General features: G+C 46.4%; 1 pseudogene across 1 annotated transcript in view; it reads right to left on the minus strand.

Annotated features, from left to right (window-relative positions):
- Positions 1–98: 98 nt before the first annotated feature.
- The window catches only part of LOC308346742 (large ribosomal subunit protein eL32-like), an 80,446-nt pseudogene continuing 55,273 nt past the window's right edge, over positions 99–25,271 (minus strand). The window contains exon 2 of the transcript in view: positions 99–559. The product of the transcript in view is annotated as a large ribosomal subunit protein eL32-like (transcript). The remainder of the gene's footprint in view (positions 560–25,271) is intronic.

Consider the following 25,271-nt stretch of genomic DNA (forward strand, 5'->3'; position numbering starts at 1 on the left):
CCTCTGGGTTTTCATGGAGCTCTTTGTAGTCATGCAATAAACCCTTTTTTATTTTTTAACAGTTTCATTAATGCAAATGTGACATGCACATAAGCTGTCTATTCATTTTCTTCGCTGAGCAATCTGGCATTGGGATTGGCGACTCTGCTGGCCAGCTGGGCTGCTCTCTCCGTGATGGTTCTGTGGTCCGTGGAGGAGACACGGTGAGCAATCTCACAATGAGATTTGTTCCACAACAGCAGCACTTCAAGCTCCTTGACATTGTGACTAGGAACTTCCTGAAGCCCCTGGGCAGCATGGGCTTTGTTTCCTTGTTGCTCCTGTAACTAACACTGGGCGTCAAGACCTGGTCCTTGAATCTTCTGCATACCCTCCTGAGTTTCTGCCAGTTGCATTTGATTTTATTTATTATTAGTATTAATTATTAATTTAATTTAATTAATTTTGACATATCCGTCCGACTGGTGCCAGATGAATTTCTTAGGCCTCTTTTTAATGATCTTGGGCTTCACCAGAGGTCTGAGGGTGGCCACGATGCCCAGTGGCAGATGGTTGCCACCTTCACGGGCAGTGCCAAAGAAGAGAGTATAAACTTTTATCTTTATTCAAGAAAATAGTCTTAGCTCTTAATCTCACAAAACAAACTGAGGGCTGCCAGGGGGAGGGGGGTAAGGAGATAGTGGTTGGGTTATGGACATTGGGGAGGGTATATGCTATGGTGAGTGTGTAAACCTGGCGATTCACAGACCTGTATCCCTGGGGTTAATAATACATTATATGTTAATAAAAAAATTAAAAAAATTAAAAAAGAAAGAAAGTAGTCTTAGGAGAGACAGATTTTGAGGGGTCTACAGTTTCTACAATGCACGAGCCTCCTTAAGAAAAAGGACACAGAATTACAAACACAAAATGAGAAGCTAAAGTGAACCCTTATTTATAATGACAAATAGGTCACAACAAATATTTTGAAAATTTGAGCAGACTTCTTATTTCTGGCCAGATGGAGTAACTGGTACCAGACCAGCCTTCCTGCCATAAATAACTAAAAACTAGACAAAATATATGGACCTACTGTCTCCAACATCATCAGGCAACAAGCAACACAGGACTTATCCCCAAGAGAAAGGAAATAAATGAGATGAGTCACTACACACCGTTATCTCTCAAGAACATAGATGCAAAAATCCTTCTAAAATTCACAAATCACATTCAGCAATATATTTTAAAAATATGCTGTGACAAAGTAAATGTAATTTTTCTCAGAAATGAAAGGTTGAATGAAACAAGACAGAACCAGAGAGGGAGACAAACCATAAGAGGCTCTTAATCTCAGGAAATAAACTGAGGGTTGCTGGGGGTGGTATATGGAGGGTTGGCGTGGCTGGATGATGGACACTGGGGAGGGTATGTGTTGTAGTGAGCGCTGGATGTTATGTAGGACTGATGAATCACAGACCTGCACCCCTGAAACAAATAATACGTTATATGTTAATACTAGAAAAAAATTAGGGGGCACCTGGGTGGCTCAGTGGGTTAAAGCCTCTGCCTTCAGCTCAGGTCATGATGGCAGGGTCCTGGGATCAAGCCCCGCATCGGGCTCTCTGCTCAGGGGGAGGACTGCTTCCTCCTCTCTCTCTCTCTCTGCCTACTTGTGATCTCTGTCTGTCACATAAGTAAAAAAAATCTAAAAAAAAAAAAAATCAGTCAGTGTCGTTCACCACATTAGCAGGATAAAGGTTGAAAAGCATACGATGATCATCATCTCATCCCAATAGATACAGAAAAAGCAGTTGGCAAAATTCAACATCTCTTCATGATTTTTTAAAAATCTTGGAAAATTAGGAGCATAAGCAAACTTTCTTATTTTAAAGAAAGAAAAAGATTTATTTATTTGAGAGAGAGAGCATGTGGAGGGAGGGGTTTAGGGAGAGAGAGGGAGAAACTCAAGCAGACTCCCCGCTGAGCTCAGAGCCCAACATGGGGCTTGATCTCATGATCTTGAGATCATTACCTGAGATCATGACAGCTAAAATCAAGAGTTGGATGCTTAACAGACTGAGCCCCTCAGGTGCCCCATAAGCAAATTTTGTTAAAGTGTTGAAGGATGTATAATAAGAAAATCCATAGAAAAAAATTACAATTAACGGCCAAAAACTGAATGCTTTCCCGCTAAACTTGGGAGAAAAATGCTAATGCAAAAAATATGAAGTAATGAAGGATAAATTCAAAAATGAGCAACATCGCTCATTGAAATACAGATTTTTGCTAAAAGACATTTAAAAAGATTCAAATAAATGGAGAGATATTCCACATTCATGGATTCAAAGACTAACATTGGTAAGGTTTCAGTTTTCCCTAAGTTTGAACCATGCATTCCACAAAATCCTTATGAAATTGCAGCAACCTCTTTGGGTGTTAACTGACAACCTGATTCTAAAATATATATGGATATGCAAAGGACACGTACAAGCCCGAATAATTTTTAAAAGAACAATTCTGAGGAGTTACACTGCTTAATTTTAAGATCACTCAAATTTACAATTAATGAAATGTTGTGGTCTTGGTATAAAGCATGGTAAAGGGATCGACAGAACAGAGTAGAAAATCTGGAAAGAAACCTGCACTTAATAGGCTAACGGATTTTTAGCAAAGGTGCCAATACAGATTAATGGGGAAATTAAAATCCTTTCATCAAGAACTGCTCGATCACTTGAAAATACATATGGGGGAAAATTGAACCCTGACTTCCTATCTCATACAAATAATACAAAATTCATGTGATGTGAATCAAAGGACAACGTAGAAGCCAAATTTATCACTTCTCCAAGAAACCACAAGGGAATATCTATTCAACCTTAGGATAAGCAAAGATTTCCCAGAGAGGACACAGAATGCACCTACTAAAAAACAGTAAATTGATAAATTATACTTCATAAAATTCAAACCTTTTGCTCATCAAAAAACACCATTAGACAAGGAATAGTCAAGATACAGACTAAAAGGAAATACTGATGATATATTTATCTGACAAAAAACTTGTAATCAGAACACACGGAGACTTTATACAACTCCATAGTAAAGAGGAAGATAACCCACTTTTAGAAAAATGAGTGAGAGGCTTGAACAAACATCTCACAAAGGAAGACATACAAATGACCAATCGTTGTGAAAACTTCATTAATCATCAGGGAAATACAAATTTAAAATACCAACTACGCACCCACGTTTTGGATAGTTTTCCCATCTCGTTTATGTCTTCTGAGCCTCCAAAAACATTCACCAGGCTCTCTGACATATCACTCACCGAGCAAGGCATGTACAGTTTCATAAAGTATGAGGGGTTTTTTTTGTTGTTGTTTGTTTTGTTTTGTTTTGTTTTTGCTCCTAAATCCAAGTTGTCATGTGCACTTAAAACCATCCCACTATGAGACTCTGGACTCTTGAAAGAATCAGAAATTCTGCAGAGAAACTTTCTTATTCTATTCCAAACCGCATTCCTCCTCCTCCATTATTAACCACACACTTCTGGTGCACTTTTGGTCTTAATGCCCGTTAAGTCAGTTAAATGAGAGGCAGTTTTCCTGGAAGCTCTTCTTGCACTGGGCGAGCTAGTAATAGCTTAACTATATATGGAAGTAGCTGTGAGTGACATACATTTATTTTACAAAACTAAAAATAAATGTGTCCCTAGCTCAACATACTTTTAGCCAGATACCAAAAATGTTCACAGCCCCTCCAGTGTCACCTTGTCCAGAAAGGGGCGTGACAGAGGGGAGGTCAGATTGGAAGGAGACAGCAGTATTAACCAATTGTGGTTAAAATATTTTACTTTTATAAAAACATATGAACCTCTGGACACATTTTTGGTACCCCACCAAGGGCCTTGTAAAAAGCCTGTTCAGGTCTGAGAGGTCCTGAAATGTGGCTTTGTTAGGTCATGGGGAATCTGCTACTGGGATCTTACAGCGGATACCTACGATCTTGTTTGTAAATAAAAACAACCCATTCTCCTCAACAGTGCTCTTCTCTTATTTGATGTGGTTCTAGCAGGACTTGCCATCTTCTTCCTGATCCCACCTCTCTGCACTCCCCCTTACTCTTGATTGGCTCATGGGTGAGCCAATCAGAATAACCTCCCACAGGCCCAGCGTGAATGGTCTGGGGATAGTCACCTGACCCAACTGGGGAAAATTAAAACTAAAGACTGGGAACAGTATCAGTCCCTTTCATGGCAAAGCCGTGAGATGCCAGTGGACATCACTGTCATCATCATCACCAAAATTTGTTGACCACTCCATAGCATTTGCATTACTATGTCTATTTAGGTGGTAGGCTCCGGTATCATCCACATTATGCAGATGGGAAGAGGTTAACAGACTGCTGATAGAACAGAGCTGGTAAGTAGAAAAGCTGTAATTTGGGCCCAGGCAGATTGACCTGAGGGCCCCCATGCTTCACTACTCTATATGGCCTATTTGATTTCTGCTGCGGGAGGAAGCCTTTCTGAGAGAGTGGAGCCCACGTGCGCCAGGACACAAAGATGAGTAGGAGGTGTTCTTCATTCCCTCCCTGGGCTGGGGTCCTGGGAACTTAGAAAAAATTTGTTTCCTGTCACCGGCAATCAAATCTCTTCTCACACTCTGTCAGGGTAACAGGACAGGAGGAAGAGAAGATAGGACACTGTCCTGGGATCCTGATCACCCAAACATTGCCTTTCCTCCCAACCATCCTTTACTTAACACATCTGATTACAAAATGCAGATTCCCATTTGCTAGCACCCTGAGGACCTTCTTCAGCATCTGAGCCCCTGGCTGTCCAGCCTGCAGGGACCCACGAGTTAACAATTATAAGGACACAGCCAAGGGATCTTCAGTGTCCTCTAGTGCACCCCTTCTGTTTTACAGCTGGGGAGACAGGCTCAGGCATGGGAGGGGACGAGCCCAAAGTCACACTCTGAGTGGGTGGCATGACCAGAAGAGAACTACCTGCCCGCTTAATGACACCAGGAAGAAGGGCCAGGCCTGGTGTGACTCGTACTGTGCAGGCTGTTTTGGGCAACAGGCTGGCCACCTCCACAGAGGTTGTGGCTGCCCGCTGGTGGAAAGAAGGCACAAACCATTTTTCTGATGTCCCTTGGAAATGTGTCACTTCTTCCTGCCAAGGAATGTGAAATATTTATTTTCTTTGTTAACAGCTGGCCACTAGGTTTTATGCCCTGGAATCCTGATCCAAGTGGATGATATATATTGGCATCCTAAGTCTGGGGTGCAGACAGTCAGGTAGATAAAAAGCTAGATTTGTTCCAAAACCCAGACTTGTGTAAACACCACTAAATATCCATCTATGGACTAGAACTCCAAAATTTTCGCACAGTCAACCTCACAGTGCTGTGTAGCTTGTCAAGCAAGCTACATGAAGGGGGAGCCAGGTGTAGAGAATATGGCACGGAGGTCTGGGCAAAGCCAGCTGACCTCAATTCAAGGTGCCCGCGAATGGAGTTATGACTGATCAGGAGACTGTAGAGGACAGTGATTAAGGCGAACAGCGTCTTAGAGTTCAACTCCTTGGTTCAGAGCCTGTCTTTACTGTTTACTAGCCAGAAAACTTTGGCAAGTTACTCAACCTCTTTGTGCTTTAATGGTCTTGCTTGTGAGGTGGGAGTATTCATAATAGAGCCATTGTTATAAGAATTAAATGAGTTTTTGTACATGTGAATAACCAAGAACAGTGATTTGCTGTTATGATGAAAGCCGGCTATGACTCTGTGCAATTCATGGCCTCCTTGAACCTTGATCACACCCCCACGAAGTGCTTCTGAAATCATATTAATGAGAACACAAGGACTTGCCTGCAGTCCCATGGGCAGACCTTCCAAATCTCCATCATTCACTCTGATCCTTTCAAAGGTATCTTAGCTTTAAGGTCAAGCTATCTTAAAGTTGGCTTGCCTGTCCAACTTTCCCCTGCAGCTATTATACAAAAATTATATAATGGGATGTCTCATAGTTTTGACTAAAGCACCAAGGTACAACAGATATTAGATGTCAAAGTGGGTGTTGAGATAGCCTCTTACTCATGCTGGGATATTAAAGGGTCAAGCGTGGAGCTTGGGAAAGAGTTTGCAGGGAGTATGTCTTTGGAAAGGATGAGGGGCAGTGAAGCCCATTTTTCTGGAGGATAGGCAATGTCTCCCCTTTCACTTCTAAAGAGGGGCTTCAAGAAGATGACTCAGAGAGTAATGGGGGGCTCCTGTAGGTTGAAAGTGGGTAACATAGGGAACTAATGTCTTCTGTTTTCATCTTTTTTTAATTTAAATTCAACTGGCCAACATATAGTACACCGTTAGTTTCAGATGTAGAGTTCAATAATTCATCAGTTGCACAGAACACCCAGTGCTCATCACATCACGTGCCCTCTTTAATACCCATCACCCAGTTATCCCATACACCCACCCCCGCCCCTCTAGCAGCCCTCAATTTGTTTCCTATAGTTAGGAGTCTCTTATGGTTTGTCTCCCTCTCTGATTTCTTTCCATTCCATTTTCCCTCCCTTCCCCTATGATCCTCTGTTTTGTTTCTTATATACCACATATGAGTGAAATCATATGATAATTGTCTTTCTCTGATTGACTTATTTAGCTCAGCGTAATACCCTCTAGTTCCATCCACATGGATGTAAATGGTAAGTATTCATCCTTTCTGATGGATGGCTGAGTAACATTCCATTATATATACATATGTATACACATATATACATGTATATGTATATATCTACCACATCTCTTTATCCACTCATCTGTTGATGGACATCTCGGCTCTTTCCATAGTTTGGTTTGTGGACATTGCTGCTGTAAACACTGGAGTGCAGGTGCCCCTTTGGATCATTATATTTGTATCTTTGGGGTAAATACCCGGTAGTGCAATTGCTGGGTCATAGGGTAATCTACTTTTAACTTCTTGAGGAACTCTGTACAGAGTGGCAATACCAGCTTACATTCCCACCAAGAGTATAAGAGTGTTCCCCTTTCTCTGCATCATTGCCAACATTTGTTGTTTGCTGACTTGTTAATCTTAGCTATTCTGACTGGTACGAGGTGGTATCTCATCGTGGTTTTGATCTATACTTCCCTGATGCCAAGTGATGTTGATCAGTAATCAAAAATCTACCAACACAAAGGAGTTCAAGGCCAGATGGCTTCCCAGGGGAATTCTACCAAACATCTAAAGAAATAACACTTATCCTTCTGAAGCTGTTTCAAAAAATAGAAATGGAAGGAAAACTTCTAAACTCTTTCTATGAGGCCAGAATTACTTTGATCTCAAAACCAGACAGAAACCTTAGAAAAAGGTAGAATTAACAGACCAATATCCCTGATGAACTTGGATGTCAAAATTCTCAAAAAAATACTAGCCAATAGGATCCTACATTAAAGGGATTATTCACTACAACCAAATAGGATTTCTTCCTGGGCTGTAAGAGTGGTTCAACATTCACAAATCAATCAACATGATACATCCTATTAATAAAAGAAAGGACAAGAACCATATGATCCTCTCAATAGATGCAGAAAAAGCATTGGACAAAATACAGCATCCTTTCTTGATTGAAACTTTTCGCAGTGTAGGGATAGAGGGAACATACCTCAATATCATAAAAACCATGTATGAAAAGCCCACAGTGAGTATCATTCTCAATGGGGAAAAACTGAGAGCTTTTCCCCTAAGGTCAGGAACACGACAGGGATGCCCATTCTCTCCACTGTTGTTCAACATAGTACTAGAGGACTAGTGTCTTTAACACAGGGGTTTAACTGACTGACTATAGGCACACACCAGCAGAGTATGGCTATGTTGGGACTGGCTGCACTCAGAGTTTGTCGGTACATAGGAAACATGTTTCCCCTGGGCTACATGAGTGACACTGGAGTGAGTTAGGGAAACCCATTTCCAATCCTACCCAAGAGGACCACCTGGAGGGGCAATGGACTTCTATAAGGAGAGCCTTGTGGAGGAGATTGCAAAAAATAGAGGGTGGGGCTGGCTAGAGGAAGATGCTCTGGTCCAGGGAATGAGAGGTAGGTGGTCCTTCATACCAGAGTGGAATAGAGTCTCTGAAGAATACACAGAAGTGCCCTCTGGGAGGAAGAATCAGCTTTAGACATCTTCCAGGCTCAGTGAACATAAAGCAGCTCTTTCAAAGGTCTGGGTCAGTTAAGAGAAACAAAACAGAATGGAGCAAGAGCCCAGGGTTAGCCATAGTACAGAGCTATTCCCTCCCCTAGCCTGAAATCCTCACGGGAAGGAGAAGTCTCCAGAGCCCAGATGGAGTAGCCACAGGAGAGAGCTGCTTGACAGGAGTTGTGGGGACTCACCAACCCAGGCAGTACATCAGGGAAGGAGCTGGTGGGTCTCCTCCTGACTGCTCTCCCAATCCTAGTCTCCCGTTGGAACTTCCCATGAGGTGGACCAAGTGGAAGCTGGAGAACAAAGACACTTGTTGATGGTCCATGCAGATCACTGAAAAACTGGCTGGAGAGCAGATCAAGGGGGCCAGTGTAAGATCCCACCACATGCAACATCCTTGGCCTGGAGCTCCTCAGAAGGCTATCAATCTACCACTCTTAATCCAGTAGTGATGTGAAGGTCCTGTGACTAAACCAGAACCTCAGGAAGAGTAGATATTTTAAACATCTGGTGTATACTGGAGCCCCAGGAACAGTGTCTGGCATACAGTAACCATTGATTGGATGGATGGGTGGATGGGTGGATGGATGGATGGATGGATGGATGAATAGTCTCCCTCATGCATGGAAAATAGCTCTGAAGCTGAGGGGAAGTATCATCTATGGCAGATAATATCCACAGAAGTTGCTTTGTCATTTTAAGAGAGAGGAGAGCCACCATGGTGCTTCTCAGGGATGAAGTGTTCAACAGGTACTTGCCAATGACAAGAGGTCCAAGATGAAGTTTGGCTAAAAGGAGCCAGAACATGGATGGATGTCCCATCAGAGCTTATAGGAAGCCCTTTACTTAGACTTTCACCTTCTATTGGCATCTGTTTCCTCTTCAATTCAACAGATACTTGTGGAGCTCTAAGTGGCCCTGCCAAGCACTGCAGATGAGTAATGAGTAAGAGAGAATGTCATTTGGGTGCTCTGGGAAGCAAATGCCAAAGCCAAGTTAGGAATTTAAAAGACTTATGGGGGCAGCACAGAATGAAAGATAGAGGAGAGGAAGCAGGAGTGGGCAGGGAGAGCCTAGGACCCGGTGCAGATCTGAAGGTCAACAGTGAGCTCCGGTGCAGGCTGCCCATCAGAGCAGCCCTGGGTTGGGCAGCAAAGGCAAGGTCAGAGTACCCTTGCTGTGTTCAGTCATAGGCTGGGTCTCTGACAAAAGCTGAGGTGGAGGCTAAAGGTGCTGGGGAGGGAGGCTATCGTGTTACTGCACCCCCTGCAGTGGAATGGGGGTTCTGTCCTGAAGGGAGATGTAAATGGCACCCCTCCATGGCTTCCACAAACACATCTGGCACCATTCACATGTTCTGGTTCTTCTCCACTTCACAGAGCTGGACAGGAAGTCCTTGGAAGAGCAAGGTCCACAACTTTTGCTCCTTTGCTGTCTTCCATGCTAAGTGTATGGCAGCTAGATAGCCTTGAATCAGTCACTCACGAACTCATTCATTCACTCACTCAGCGCACATTTCCTGGACCCATACCCTGTGGTAGATATAGGCTGGGCATTGGGATTGGATACGAAGACCACATAGATGTTACCTCTGCCCTCGAGGTGAGGGCATTCAGCCTAAAACGACAGAGAAGATTTATTTATTTATTTATAAAGATTTTATTTATTTATTTGAGAGAAAGAGAGAGCACCAGCAGGGGGAGTGGCGGAGGGAGAACCGGGAGTCTGAAGCATGGCTTGATCCCAGGACCCTGGGATCATGACCTGAGCTGAAGGCAAATGCTTAACTGACTGAGCCACCCAGGCACCCCAGAAAAGACGTATTTAAATACTAGTAAGAAATAAAGAGAGAAGCAGTGTTGGTGATGGTGGTGTGAGTCAGAGAGAGCAACACGGAACCACTTGTAAGGGTCTTGGTTGAGATCAAAGGCACTTTAGACTTGGTGAGATCAAAGGCACTCTGGACATAGACCAGAACATAGACCCAGAGCAATGGGAATGGAAAACATTGAGGGAAGAGTGAGAAACATGGAGCCTGTTGACTCGTAATTCCTAGAGAGCCCTCTGCATGTCTCTTGGCAATGCTACCATGCAGAGTCCTGTCCCTGATTTCCCTAACTTTAGGTACAGCAGCCTGAAACCATATTACGCCTTGTGGAATATGTGCCCAGCAATTGGTATATATCATCTCATTTAAGACTTGCAGTAGCCCAAAAGGCTAGGTGTGATTATCCTTATGTCACAGATAAGGAAACAGAAGCACATAGAGGGGAATTCATTTATCAAGTGAATGACAAAGCTGGAACTTGAACCAGGATTGTCTGATAACCAAAGGCTTTGGGATTTTTAGGACATTGGCTTCATGTTGCTGAAAACTTCCACTGGTTGTTCCCTGAAATGAAAATCAGGGACAGACTGACCTTCTGGTCCTGGAATCCCATGTGCTTTCCAGGAAAGAGCCCAGTGGCCCAGTGCACCTATCTCTTGCATCACTTTCTGCCTTTTTGAAACACCTAGAATTCCAGCAGCTGCCCCCCCCCGCCCCCGCCATTAAGCCCACAAAGCAGACACAGCAGCCTGCAGTGGCATTTCATACAGAGCCTCTGTGAGTCCTCCAACAGCCCAAGGCTGCTTCTCCTGAAACTACAGGATCTACTGACTTGTGCATTCATGCAGCCAACCTGTGTGGACCACCAGGCTCTGGGCTTGGCTAGAAGCTCCAGAGATGATTGTGACATGGTCTCTGGCCATGAAGAGAAGCTAAGTCCCAGGCTCGTGGGGGACAGATCAGTCATCAGCCTCTTACCCAGGAGGCTTTTTAGCCTGGGGTGAACTGGAATATAATGGGAGCTTTCCTAGAAAAGGTGACACTTGAAGAGTGAGTAGGGTTTGATCCTGGGATTAAAGGTACAGAATGTTCTAGGCAGAGAAGATATCAAGCACAAAGATGCCAAAAGGAGAGAAACAATGGGGCTGTCTCCAGTCCTGTCTCCTGGCTGTCTCCTGTCTCCTAGCCCAATGACCTATTGGTGCATATGCCAGAACTTTCTAGCATTGTGGCAGAACACTGGGTTGTCCAGAACCTGTTGTTTTGATGGTTTTTTAATTTTTAATTTTTTTTCAGATAACACACATTTTATTTATTTGTTCATTTCCTTAATGAACTTCGGTTGGGTAGAATTTGATTAACCATAATCTTTGTTTTTTTTCTATCATTACCTGTTCATGTTTGAATCACATTTAGTCATTTTAGACAAAGTATTTATTATCGAAGTATAGTTGACATATAATGTCTCAATAGTTTCAGGTGTACAACATAGTGATTCAATCATTCTTTTTAAAAATTTTTTAATTAAAAAATTTTTAAGTAAGCTAGACACCTAATGTGGAACTTGAACTGAGATCAAGAGTCACATGCTTGCGGTGCCTGGCTGGCTCATTTGGAAGAGTATGCAACTCTTGATCTCGGGGTCATGAGTTTGAGCCCCACATTGGGTGTAGCAATTACTTAAATAAGTAAAACTTTAAAAAATTTAAAAGAAGAGTCACATGCTTTACTGACTGAGCCATCCATGTGCCGAGTGATTCAATAATTCTACATAATACGTGATGCTCACCATGGTAAGTATAGATACTACTTGTCACCGTACATGTTATTACAATATTATTAACCATGTTCCCTTTGCTGTACTTCTTATCTCCGTGACTTCTTTATTTTGTACATGAAGTCTGTACCTCTTGGTCCCCTTCACCTATTTTGTCCATTCTCCCACCTTACTCTCCTCTGGCCATCCCCAGATTTCTTTGTTTTTAATCTCAAAATTTTCTCAAAGCACAGGCTTTTAAATTCCAGGCTATATGATTCTTTCCAGAGTCGATTTTTTGGGGTCTGAGTGAACTACCTTCAGTTGGTCGGATGTCATCAATGTTCACAAATGTACCATCATCTTGACAGCCAGCCTCAACTTATAAAACATTTATGAAACAAGCGATTGGTCTGTCTCCACCCTCTAAAATATTTAACTGCAAAAGGTGAGGCAGACCTGCAAAGAGTGGGTTATACCCTGGGCTCAGACCGGCTCCATTCTGCACCAAGGCCCTCTTGAAACCAGCTCTTTTGTTAGAAATCAAATATTAATACGAAAGGTGAATAATTCATTACTGAGGCTGAGTCCCTGAGAAACTCAGTGGAAATCCCTGAGAGGGGCGCTCGGTCCCTCAGTGGCTACAGACCCCGCTCTTTCTACCAAGTTCAGAGAGAGAGCCACTGGTTCCCCAGCATGGGCCCGGAGCTGCCTGCTGGCCCCTCAGTACTCGCAGTGCTGGATGTCTTCCATTTGCTTCTCCAGACCGCTCTACACTTCTCCACTCTGCTCTGTGCTCTAAGAGGCTGAATTCCACGAATGGCCACAACAGGTGCCCTTGACCTCCAGCTTCCAGTTGAGTTCAGCCCATGGGGAGCCCCGGTAGAAAATGCAGGAATTATGAAGAGGAAGGTTCAGAAATTTATTCCTTCAGCTCCCTCCCTGAGGGATCACTATGGGCTCACTGGAAGCCACATCTTCTCATGGGTGACCTCTCTGTGTAATTCTCTTGAAGTTCTGGTAACCACCCCCTCCTCTTGCTCCTTCAGATGGTGGTCCCAGCTCCTCGAGGTGCTAACCACAAGTACCACACCATCATTTACTGATTGCCTTGAACTCTATCCTTAGATTTGTATGTGGTCTAATCTTATAAAATTACTATCTTGAAGATCAAAAATTATCAAGTATGGGCAAGCTCATGTTTCAACCAAATTATTATTATAAGATTTTATTTATTTATTTAACAGAGTGAGAGAGACAGTGAGAGAGGGAACACAAGCTGGGGGAGTGGGAGAGGGAGAAGCAGACTTCCTGCTGAGCAGGGAACCCAGTGTGGGGCTTGATCCCAGGACCCTGGGATCATGACCTGAGCTGAAGGCAGATGATTAACGACTGAGCCACCCAAGCGCCCCTCAACCAAATTACTCTTTAATCAGACCTTCCTCAATTTACCAATGTGTATGTGCTATTTCCTATCATAACTTTGACTGAAATAGAAGATATTTGCCCTGTGCTAATTACTTTACTTTCTGTGCCTCCATTCCCTCATCTATAAGCTGAAGATGCCGCTCATAATTGAACCTACTTGAGAGAGTTGTTCTAAGAATCAAATAAGTTAAGGTACAGCAGGGAGTAAAAGAGTACCTGGCAAGTAATAATCTGCTCAGGAGATGTTGAGGAAGGAGCTACCCACTCCATGGATATTAATTCCATGAGATGGAAGAGTCAGAAGAATGGACTCATGACCGTCTGAGCAGGAAGGAGATAGGACCCTCTGTAATCCTCAGTGAAGAAGCATGGAAATAATCTATGTTTATGTGGTTGCCATTGCCTGGAAAATTCATCCTATGAACTGTTTTAGCTATTCAATGAAAAATCTATTGAGTGCCTACTATATGGCTTCTAGGAACCATGGAAATACAGCAGGGAGCACATCAGGGACCCTCATCCTCCCCCTACTCTTTTCCTGGGAGGGACACAGACAAGAAAGCCAGACTTTACGTTTTGCAGAGTACAAAGAAATATGGCGACTAGGGAAGTCAAGGGCACCAGAGGATCCCAAGGAGCACAGACCCCAATTCAGGAAGTTAGAGGATGACTTTTCACAGAGGGATCCAATTGCTGACCCAAAGGAGGAGCAAGAATCATCTGGACAAAGGATTGGGACAGTGAAGGGAATAGTATTCCCATAGAGGAAACAGGATGTCAGAAAACTAAGAAATGAGAAATGATAGCATGTGTTGGAGAGTCAAAGAAGTTCACTGTGGCTGGAGCATGTCCTGGGTGCTTAGGTCAGTCCCTGATACATAGTAGGTACTTAACTATTAATGAAGGAACACAGGGTACAGCCACATCTCTAATACATACACACACACACACACACACACACACACACACACAGGGAGGAGAATATTCTCCAAGCGTAGAACATTCTCTTCCTGCCAGCTCACTGAGTGCTGTTGCTCATCTCCGTGAAGAACAGCTCCCTGGGCACCTTAGGTCATCCCCTTCTTTCCTGTTAACCTACCATGTATCACAATGTCAGAAACAAAGTCAAGATCTCTAGAACTCCGAGACCAGTTCTCAGGAGAAGGAAGATGGTGTGAGGTTAGAAGCCAAGGCTGTGGGAAAGGGCTTGTGAAGACCATTCAGCATAGGCTGAGATGTCAAAACAAAGGAAGATTTTTTTTTTCTCATCCCAGTACCACTTGCTATGAAACATAGGCCCTCCCTAGTTGGTTTATGTCAATCACACTCCATTGTGGTTCATTGTGGTTGATGTGGTTGATGTGGTTCACTCTATACTTCAAGGGCGTAGATGCCCAAGACAATTCATTGAGAGAATGGAACAAAGTGTGAATTCCTGTATTTTAATATTAAGTTTCATGCATATCATATACACAGATGTTGCTGCAATAGTAAATGTATCCAGTGTGCAAATAATTTTTATACATGTAATGCACAAAGAGAGGGGATCCAGCACAGGGTTTCAGAGTAAGATTTCCGGAGCCAAGCTGCCCGGGTTCTGCTCCCATCTCTGTTCTGACCAAATTGTTGATTCTCCATGTGCCTCTTTGTTCATTCATAAAAGGGCAGTAATAAATATCAGCACACATAGGGTTGCTATGAAAGTTAAATCATTGTATAAATGTAAAACACTTAGGATGGTATTTGAAACATGGGAAATGAACCGTATTTGCTCTTTTTCCTACTATATAGTGCAGGCATGGATGGTGGGGGGTGTGACAACTAGTTCTGGTTTTTGTGGTTATGCCCTCACCTGACACACCCTTTCTTACCCTTTCTTTGAGACTAGGCATTCTCTCATCCATGAAGCTTTCCTTTCCTGTCCCCGCCCTCCCTGGTGGGGGTAGTGACCTGTGTAGACATGCACAGCCCCATGCCCACACTGCAGCGAGTTTGCCCACCCTCTGGCTTATCAGCATCTTCTGCTAGCTGACAGCGGAACTTGGAACCAACAGGACCTTCTAGATGTGTACTGACAGTTCCTGGCACAGGGCGTGGCACACGGTGGATGCTTTCAGTACCTGAGAGTGAAAATAAACTGAATTTATCTGAATTAGAAACAAAACTGCTTTCAAGTCCAAAGCAATTTACCAGCACAGCCCATGTGCCCAGGGGGAAAAACCTTTGCCAGCCACATAGAAAGGAAATTAGCAAGATCTACCCCTACTGCCCCCATTCCCTCCAGAAGAAGCAGCTGAGATTCTTCTCTCTAAAGAGATATTAATTCTACCTAGAAATAAATCCCCAGTGAGCCTCCCAGGGAGGCCATTAGCAGACTACAGTTACACACTGGCAGGAGTTCCTTCCTGTGCAAGTCCTACTGAGTCACAACGGAATTCTTTTCTCTTGCGGAGCAGCTGGCCCGAGCCCGAGGGATGGCCAACAATTACAGAGGAGTAAATATTTCAGCAGCACAGAGTCAGGTTCTCAACAGCCAACAGGAAGCTGTTTCTCTTGCCTTTAAACTGTTGTTAAACCACCAGGTTAACTCCAGCAAGAGAATACATTCTCCTGGCTCCTTCTGCAATTTGCCAGCTACTTCCATTCTGAGCGTTTTTTCTGGCTTTGGCAAAACAGTTGCATCAACTGCAGGTGGGGCGCTCTGCCCTCGAGGGACCACGGAAACTAGAGTCAAATCCCATCTCTCCCTGGAACCAGCTCTGCAACCTTCGGCACATCAGCATGCGGCCTCCTGGACTTCAAGTTCAAGAAAATGGGGCTAGAGACACCTGCCTGTGTGTTGCGGAGAGGCTCGAGGGATTTAAAGAATATGGAAGGGGACATCTCTGGGGCTGGCATGCTGAAGGCAATCAGCAAATTTTACATCTACTCGAGAGCCATTCCCCTCCCTCCTCTCCTCTCTAACAAAGCTCCCATTTTGTTAAATGGATAAAGGAAACCCAGGCTGTGGTAAGCCTAGCCCCCTTCCATGACCGAGCAGTCCATGGCCGTATTGGTCATATGAGCTATATTGGCCAACGAGACATCAGGGGATGTAGGCTGGGGGAGGGCCCTCTGGCAAAAGTATCCTCACTTCCATAAAGGGGTACCTTCAGGAAGGACATCAGCAAGAGGGGCAATCACCAATATCCCCCCCAGCAACAATAAGTTGGCAGCCATCCATGGCAAAAGTGTCTCTGTGGGAACATGGGGTTCCAGGGAGGGGACTATGAAATCCCGAGGCAGACCCTTGCCCACATGGTACACTCACTGACTGTGGTCCTGACTACAGGCCAGAAATAGCCCCATCCCCCTTGCAGACTTGACTCCAGCCCCAGTTGGCCTCCGTCCTGTCACCAGCACCATCCAATGAAGGAACCAACTGGAATTAGGTCGGCCTGTGCTCCACGTGACAGTCCTGATAACCTCAGTCCCAGTTGTGGGCCCTGAAGCATCCCATGACCTGGTTCTAGCCCCTCTTAGTCCTCAGGCCCACCTGCCTGGTGACAAGGCGGGAGACACACCCATCCATGCCCCTGAGGCAGGCCTACTGACCACAGTCTGACCACAGATCCTGAAATGGTCCTGTAATCTGGCTCTAGCCCCACTCCCTTATTGGCCAGAAACACTCCTGCCTACTCAGGGAAATCTGGGAGATGTGACCTTCTCAGAGAAAGACCTGGAGACCTTTATCCCAGCTTGGACCCCAGAGCAGCCCTGTGACTCAGTTCCAGCTCTTCTTGGCCATTGTACAGGGACCTTCTGAGCAACCTGCCAAGAGCCCTCCCAGAGTCCCAGGGGAGCCATCCCTATATGCATACCTGGAAGAGGTCCACTGTCTATAGACCCTGAAATTGACCCTGTCCCAATGCCAACTCTACCGATCAATGTCCTGAAGGCCATTCCATTCACCAAGGGACCAGACAGAACCCACACTCTCCCGAGCCCCTGATGACCAGCCTACCAACCACAGACCCTACTGCAGACCCAGTAGCCACCATGTGGCCTGGATCCAACCCCACTCAGCTGTAACCCCAGAGACAATACCATCGGTATGAGGACCTGACAGGAGAGGTCTTTACCTGATGAAACCAGACTATAAATATTAGGAGAGAACAAAACATAAATAAATATTGGAAGAGATGTTTGCTCCTTCAAATGCAGACACCAGTGTAAGGCTACACAGATCGTGATGAATCAAACAAACATGACATCACCAGTGGGTATTAACAAAACACCAACCCCAAAGAAATGGAGGTCCACCAATTGCCTGACAAAGAGTTCAAAATAATCATCTTAAAGGAATTCCATTAGTTGCAAGAGAACACAGATAGACAACTAAATGAAATCAGGAATGATGCTTGACCAAAATGAGTTTAATAAGGAAGTAGAAAACACAGAAAAGAACCAAACAGCAATTAGTCCTGGAGCTGATGAACTCTGAATGGAAGGATTCAACAGAGGGCTTCTACAGCAGACTTGAACATGCAGAAGAAAGAATCAGTGGTTCCTATGGTTGGAGAGCTTTGGGGCTCCGTGGCTAAGTCTGGATTCATCAGGTCAAACCAAAAAGAGCAAGATTCTGGTAAACTCCGTAGGGTCTTATCTGAGAAGTGCATAAGGGGAAGGCCTTGGGAGGTGGAGAGACTTTTGAGCACAAGGGCTGGTGGGAAGCCATATTGGGGACTTTCATTTACTTCTGAGTCTGCAAGTTATTATCTAGAACATGTGCTTACATAAGGGTTTGGTGTCAACCAAAATGGATACAAAGATACCAATACCAAGGGGCAGCTTAGCTAAACTCTCAGCAGGAACAAAAAGAAAAGATAAAAAAAAAGAGTGAAAAAAACATCCAGGGTCTATGGGACATCATCAAATGAACTAATCTGATAATCATTAAGGGAGTCCCAGAAGAAGAGAGACAGAAAGTTTTTGACACAAATAATGGCGGAAAACTTCTCAAATCTTGGGAGGGATATGAACATCCAGATACAGAAATCCAAAGGATTGACCCAAAGAAAATTACCCTAGACACTATATAATCAAATTGTCAAAAGGCAAAAAGGATACCTCAAAAGGAAGTATGTAAATGTAGTAAGGAGGTATTTTGCATTACCAAATGTTGGTGTCTGTCTGTGAAGACTGGAAGTGCTGCAGTCATCTTGTGACCATGAAGGGGTGAACTTGAGAATGAAAGCTACCATACAGAGATGACCGAGTAGAAAGAAAGGACATGAGGCCCTGACGATAACATTGAGCCACTGAATTAAGTAATACTGACTCTGCACTGTTTCCGGTTCTACTCTAATTTCTGGTTATGTGAAATGATTAATGCCCTTTATTGTTTAAGTAAATTTTAATGGAGCCATCTATTACAGACAGCCAAAATCATGCTAATAAGAACACCCACCAAGAAAAAAGCTAAGACTTGTGGCATGTTTTGTCATGGGAACTTCATCTGGCTCTCTATCCAGCTAACCAGCAGCCAACAATTAATGAACACCACTATGCACACATACATGCTGTCTCAGAGTCTGCGGTGTTATGTGAAGTAAAAAAAAGAAGAAGGAGGAGGAGGGGGAGGGAAGAAAGACAGACAAAGATACCAAGACATTTAAAAAAATTTTTTTTAAGATTTTATTTATTTGTCAAAGAGAGAGAGCACAAGCAGGGGGAGCGGCAGGCAAAGGGAGAAGCAGGCTCACCACCAAGCAAGAAGCCCAGTGCAGGACTCAATCCCAAGACCCTAGGATCATGACCTGAGACAAAGGCAGACACTTAACCAACTGAGCTGCCCACGTGCCTCTTCTTGAGTCGTTTTAAACCCACAATATGAATCATGGCCGGGATGATGATGATGATATCTGTGCTTATTAGGACTTTTAGTGGCAGACAATAGGGTCTAATCTACCTAGTTTAGAAGGAAGCAGAATTTGTAATGGTTGTTAGGTACTCATAGAATCTCCAAGGAAGCCAGACACTAGGGCCTGGAGCCCACGTGTCCAAGAACAGTGTCCAAATCACCCTCCTGCACTGCTCCTAGCGTGCTCAGATCTTATGGCCTCTGGGTACAGACTCTGCAGATGCTGCACACAGGACACAGCTGTGTCCTTGGGCCCCGCTGGCTCTCAGATCTAGAAGCCCCCTCTTCCCATACCTTCCACCATCCTCACCAGAAGAGGAGTCCATGTGGGCTCTTCTTCCACATCAAAGCATTGCCAGCCTTCCTCTGATGGTCTGTGAGTAGACCACATTCTTAGCTTCAAGAAAGGCTAGGAACTGATTTCCGGTCTGTACTTGGGAAAGAGGGTCTCAAAGCATGGCAGTTTCCAAAATACAGATAAAGTGTTCCTAAGTGTTGAGTGACATGATGGAAGTCCATTTTACTGTCTATTCAGAAATTTGATTTCACTAGAAAACTCCTTTTGGGCAAGTTAACAGTCTTGGGGGGGCTTATGAGACAACGTTGGGGTAGTAACAGTCAGGTTCCCTGCCTGGAAATCTGCAGACCCAGGTTCATGTCTTGGCTCCAACGCCAGCCTGCTGGGATCAAGTAAGTTCCTATACTATTAATGGTGGTCTGGTGACCCACCCCCCACTCCTGGAGACTTCTGCCTCTGGATCCCCAGACCCCCATGCCTCTTTGTGGAGGGCTCAGAGCCAGGCAAGCTGGGTTCCTGGTGTGGCTGCTAACTGGCTTGGTGACCTTGAGAATGTCATAGAACTTTCTTGGGCCTCAGCGTCCAAACTCTTTAAGGGTTAGTCAGACCAGCTGGGGTCTATCTAGGCATCCTTCTGGCTCCATTCCTCACCCCCCACAGAAAGTTGTCACATCTAACAAGTTTCCAGAGCAATTCTGTAGTTTCCATCCCTTTAGCAGGAATCACCAAAAAGCAACTTCGCCAAGGAAATCTGATGTTCAAGCATCAGTAAACTTGCTCCAAATATCTCCCCAGTTAAAAGCAACCAAGGAATGTTTTGCAAACGGAGCACCACGTCAACACCTTCTAATAATACAACCATCTCTCCCCAAAGACATGCCACCAACTCCAGCTGCCTGGCTGACTCATCCACCTTGGGAAGACGGATGGCTTGGCCATGACCGCCAGCCTCTGGCAGCCCCACTGGCCTCTGCTGGCCCACGTATGACATTCTACTCCCCTTTCTTCTGACGAGTCCTCAGAATGCTGTGTGTGCCGGTGCCCGGTGAGAAGGAATGACTTCTTTATCTGTCACCCTGGAACACCAAAGCCGTATAAACCCAGCAGCCTGTGTCTCTGGAGACCACCTCCCCCAGCATGTCACATGTAAACCACAAGGACTCACACCTCCGTTCCCACTCGCAGGCTGAGCACCATCATCCCAGAGTGTGGGAGTTAGCAGGTAAAGGCCTGTTGGTGGACAAGCCAGTAGCTCCATTTCTGAGCTCGCTCTCTGTCCCCAGTCTGCACAACAGGGACGGAAATACCCACCACAAAGATTTGGCAGGTGGAGGTGTACAGAAGCTCCTAGCCAGTGCTGGGCACTTAGTAGGTCCTCAGAGAGTGTAAGTTCTCTTTCTTCCTTCAATGCCCCCTTGTTGTCTGGATCCCCCACTCTCCGCAGGGGGCTCCGAAATGATCCCCTTCCATCCCTCCGTTCAGACCTGTCTTCTGGAGGCTGTAGGGTTCCTTCTAGCACCAACCTTCTGGGAATCCTGCTGTCCCCTCACTCCTGTCTTCTGTTCTGAGCCCCCAGAAGCCTCACCCTACCTGAAATCAGAGCAGTGGCCTGTTTAAATGAACCAAAAAGACTGCCCAAACAGGTGACAGAATTACGGCAGTGTGAACACTACACAGTGTGAACACTACACAGTGAATTGCTAGAATTTCCATTACAAAACCTTACCTAGAGGGAGTGGTGCTGTAGGGGCCATAGCAAGGCTTCTCGGGCTTATGGCTCAGAACCCGCCCCTGGCTGGGAGCTCCCAGAGCCGGTGCTGTGCTCTTTACATTCTTCTTACACCTGTGACCGGAAGTGGGGCTCATGGCGGGTGAGGGGCTGCACGCCCCAGACGTGCGGGTCAGCGGCTCCTCTGTGGGGTGGTGGGCACCACGCCTGCCCACTCAGGAGGCTGAGTCTGGGCCAAGGCCCCCCCGCTCTGCCCTAATTTGCTTTGAGACTTTGGGGAACCCCCCTCCTCTTAGCTTCCCTTCCCTCTCCCTTAAAATGAGTGTGTTCAGTAAAATGCCCGAGGTCTGTTGAGCGTGAGCTATGGGTCAAATGCTCCAGAAGGTTCTATATGCATTAGCACATCAGTCATTGCGACAGTTTGTGAAAAGGTCCAAGAACATCCCCACGGACAGGAGAGGAAACTGAGGCACGGTCCCAGGTCATGTAACTGCTAAGCGGGAGGAGCAGGATGTGACCCTCAGAGCCTGTGCTGATCCCAGCCCTCTCCACTGCAGGCTGACCTTGAGGACTCCAAGAGAAGAGGACATTCCGGGCACTTTGGCACAGGAAGCTGAAGTCTTTACACGACACAGGTCTCTACACCACACAGGTCTCGGGATCTCACCCTGAAAAAAAACACGGAGAACTGTCCCTGTGGCTAGCCGCCACCCTACACCGGTGATGCCAGGGCAACGTGGCCGCCTCTGGGGCCAGACACACCTGTGTTGTGTTGTGCCTGGGTGCAGGCACTTACCCTCTCCGAAGCTCAGTCTCCCCACCTGTGAAATGGGCCCCATCCTCTACCTCAATGGCAACCGTGGTGAGACCAAAATGAATCACGGGTGTGAAAGGCCAAGCCACAACCCTGCTCCACAGAGCCGCCCGGGGAGCTCCTGACGCTGCTGAAATGTAGGACCTCCTTCAAGTCATAAAGCCGGCGCAGCTGATTTGTTTAAAAAGGGATGAGTTTCCTTACGGGTTCCACGATGACCTGCTGCCACCCCAGTTCTCCTGTTTGGACCCTCTTCCCTGTTACACCCCTCCTCTCTTCCTTGCAGAAAGAAAGCCAGTCATTTAAAACGAGAAGGGAGAAAAGCCGTTCTTGGCATCCTCTGACTGCCTCCCCCCACAACTCCTCCCCAGCTGCCGTTGCCATGGTAACCCTCAGCATCTGCCTGCCTGTCTGCACTGTGCCTCGCCTATGCACTGGGTATGCGGCAGGCTTTCCGCCTCGCCCTGGGAGGCTCCAGTAAAGCCACGTTTCGGGTTCCCCTGTTTGTCCTTACATGCCCCATCCTCCCGGCTTACTCTGTGTCTTCCACTCAAGAGGTAAGAAGGACAGTTCCTAGCACCCCCAGAGCAGGTGACAGCCTTCCTTCGTTTGCTCCGCAGATGTGTGTGGCTGGCAAGCTTTGTGCATGGGCACTCTGCCAGACAGAAATCTGCCAGCCCCGGAATGCATGAAGGGGAAACCCTCATTTTACCAGTGGGGAAACTGAGGTCCTATAGATGACAGCAGAGTTGGTTCCAAAAACCCAGGTGAGTACTACGCTTTTGCATTCATAAGCCTTCGCCAACCCCCAGCCACATGCATGGCCAGGCTCTCTGTCTGCAAAGGCTGGGGAGCCTGGAGGCCACAGAGAGGGCAGAGCTGGCCAGCCTGCCGAGGATTCCATGGTGCTCCGGCTGCAGCAGGCAGGGGTTAGGACCCAGACCTTCTTAGACACGTCATCTTGGCACAACGAAGGCAGGCCTTCCCTGCCGTGTCCCATCCACGGCAGCAGACTTCCAGGTGTTTGTGGCGCCTCTCCTGCGACCCCCACCCCGTCTGGCTCCTTACCACGGGGGCAGCTGGAGCAGTTGTGGGTGCAGCCAGCTCCATCTGTGGGCTGACGTCACCTGAGTCAGCGGGACTCCCCCCCACCCACGTTCTCTGCTTATTAAAATGCACATGCCACCCTCCTCCCCTCCACCGTCAAGAGGTCTGCGCGGCAGCACAGACCCAACCTGCTCCAGGAAGGGAGGGAGGGAGGGAGGGCATCCTCGGATTCACAGAATTAATGTGCAGTGAAACATCAGCGCGGGCTCCCCATAAGGTGGCAGGTTGGAGAGGCAGACGGATCCCGAAAGGCTCTGTATACTCAGTAAGGAACGCTTAAAAGTGAGCACCATTGCTCGTTGCTCACCCTTCAAGGACGGATGGGACAAATATTAGGTGAAGATCTGTCCAGGTCCGGCACTAGGTGCATGAACCACATCACTGTTGTCATGCCCACGACTTAGTGAGCACTTCCCGGGTGCCCGGGGGGCTTGATCGGGCTTCCTGGTTCGAGCTCCCACGCACACATGCTACCTGCCAGTGCGCCCCTCCTGCCTTCTCCACTGGCCCCACTCCTCGGGGCCAGCCGCCTCCGATTCTGTCCGCTGGTCCATTGCACGTTCACATCCGTAGGTACACGCGTGGCTCGGGGCATCATCTATTCACTTTCTGCTACGGAACGTGGCTTTCTCTTACCACCTCCCACACCCCCCAAGCACACATTTTCTGCCTTCACCCTCCCATGGTTCATCCATCATTTTGTTTAGATCAACAGCCGGTGCTGCATTATTATGACTATAGAAAGGCAAAACCAAGCCGAGCCACATGGCGCGTTTCGTTTTCCTGGGTGTGGCGGCCCCAGGAATGCATCCGTCGGATCTCTTGCTGCTGCAGGACTCGGCCTGGCAGGCAGCTCTGGCTGCTGCCCCTCTGGGTCCATTGCCACGTGCGCTCCAGGCCACACCCTTGCAGCCCAGTGACTGAGTGCAGGCCTGTTCCTACAAAACTCAAAGCTCTTCCAATGGGCATCGTTGGCTGGAGACCTTGCTGTCATTCTAGATGCTTCTCTCAGGGAAATGCATGCGGCCCAGATTCTTGGGTCAGCCCTGCATATGGCGTGGTCGGGCTCTCCCGACTTCTCTGCCCTCTCCCTCTTTGTCCTTCACAGGGTCTTCCCAGTCCATCTCTTGAACACCTCATTCTACCTCGGGGTCCTCCAAACCTGGACCTGTCAATCACTCTTTCTCCCCCAACACCCTTTGTCTAGATTTTTTATGTGCTCATCACTAATTCAACACTGGACTCTTCAATAGGCCAGGTGCCACGCACACCAGGTGATCCGTCATTTTCATCATGAAGTAGCCTCTCCTGGAACCTTTGACCTGCCCCAACTGAACTTGACCTCCCTGCACCTGCCGCCAGCTGACTTCTTGGGGTCTCCCTTCACAAGCATCCTGGGGATTCTGCTTTACCTCTCCCTTTTGCTGTTCCCCACTTCCCGGGTTTACATGTCTCATTCTCCCATGACTCACCCTCTCATTGGGTGCAGCATATCTTCCAGAAGCTTCTCGAGATGGGGTACAAGAGCTGTAACTGTAAAACTGTCTTTCGTCCATGCTTACCCTGTGATGAGGGTCTGGCTGGGCATGGCGCTCTAGGCGGGAATCGTCTTCGGGCAGAATTTGGGACACGTGTCTCCCCTGTTACCTCCCATCCAGTGCTGGTGTTCAGAAGCCTGAAGCCACTCTGATTCCCAGTTCTTCATGGGAAATTGTTCCTCCTCTGAAAGCCTGTGGGATTCCTCCTCACCCACAGTGTGGGTGACCCTATCTCCCTCCATCGGCCTGGGCCTCGGTGGGTCTCTAAAGACCAGAAGCCCAGTTCCTTCAAACCTGGGAAAGCAACTTGAATTTTTTCATGGATGAATTCCTCCTCTCCTTTTCCTTCCTTGCCACTGCTTTTATCTAGATATCGGACCTCCTAAACCGTCCTCAAGTTGCTTATCATTGAACTACCCTCCCAGTTCTGCCTCTTTCTCTGCTTTCCAGATTTCTCACCTTTTTATCATGCTACCCCTTAATGGAATTTTTGTTTCTGCAGTCACATCCTTTAATTCCCGAGAGCTCTCTTTCAGCTCCGGAACGGTCCTTCTTACAGCCTTTCCTCCCATTTAAAGCATTCTTCCCTGCAAGAGAAGATGTTAATGAAACTAATTGTTAAGACCGGTGAGGATAATTTATTCGAAGTTGACTCCTCTCTGCACCACGTCTGTTTCTTTCAAGTGA

This window comes from Martes martes (assembly GCF_963455335.1).
Source record: "Martes martes genome assembly, chromosome: 7".
NCBI lineage: Eukaryota > Metazoa > Chordata > Mammalia > Carnivora > Mustelidae > Martes > Martes martes.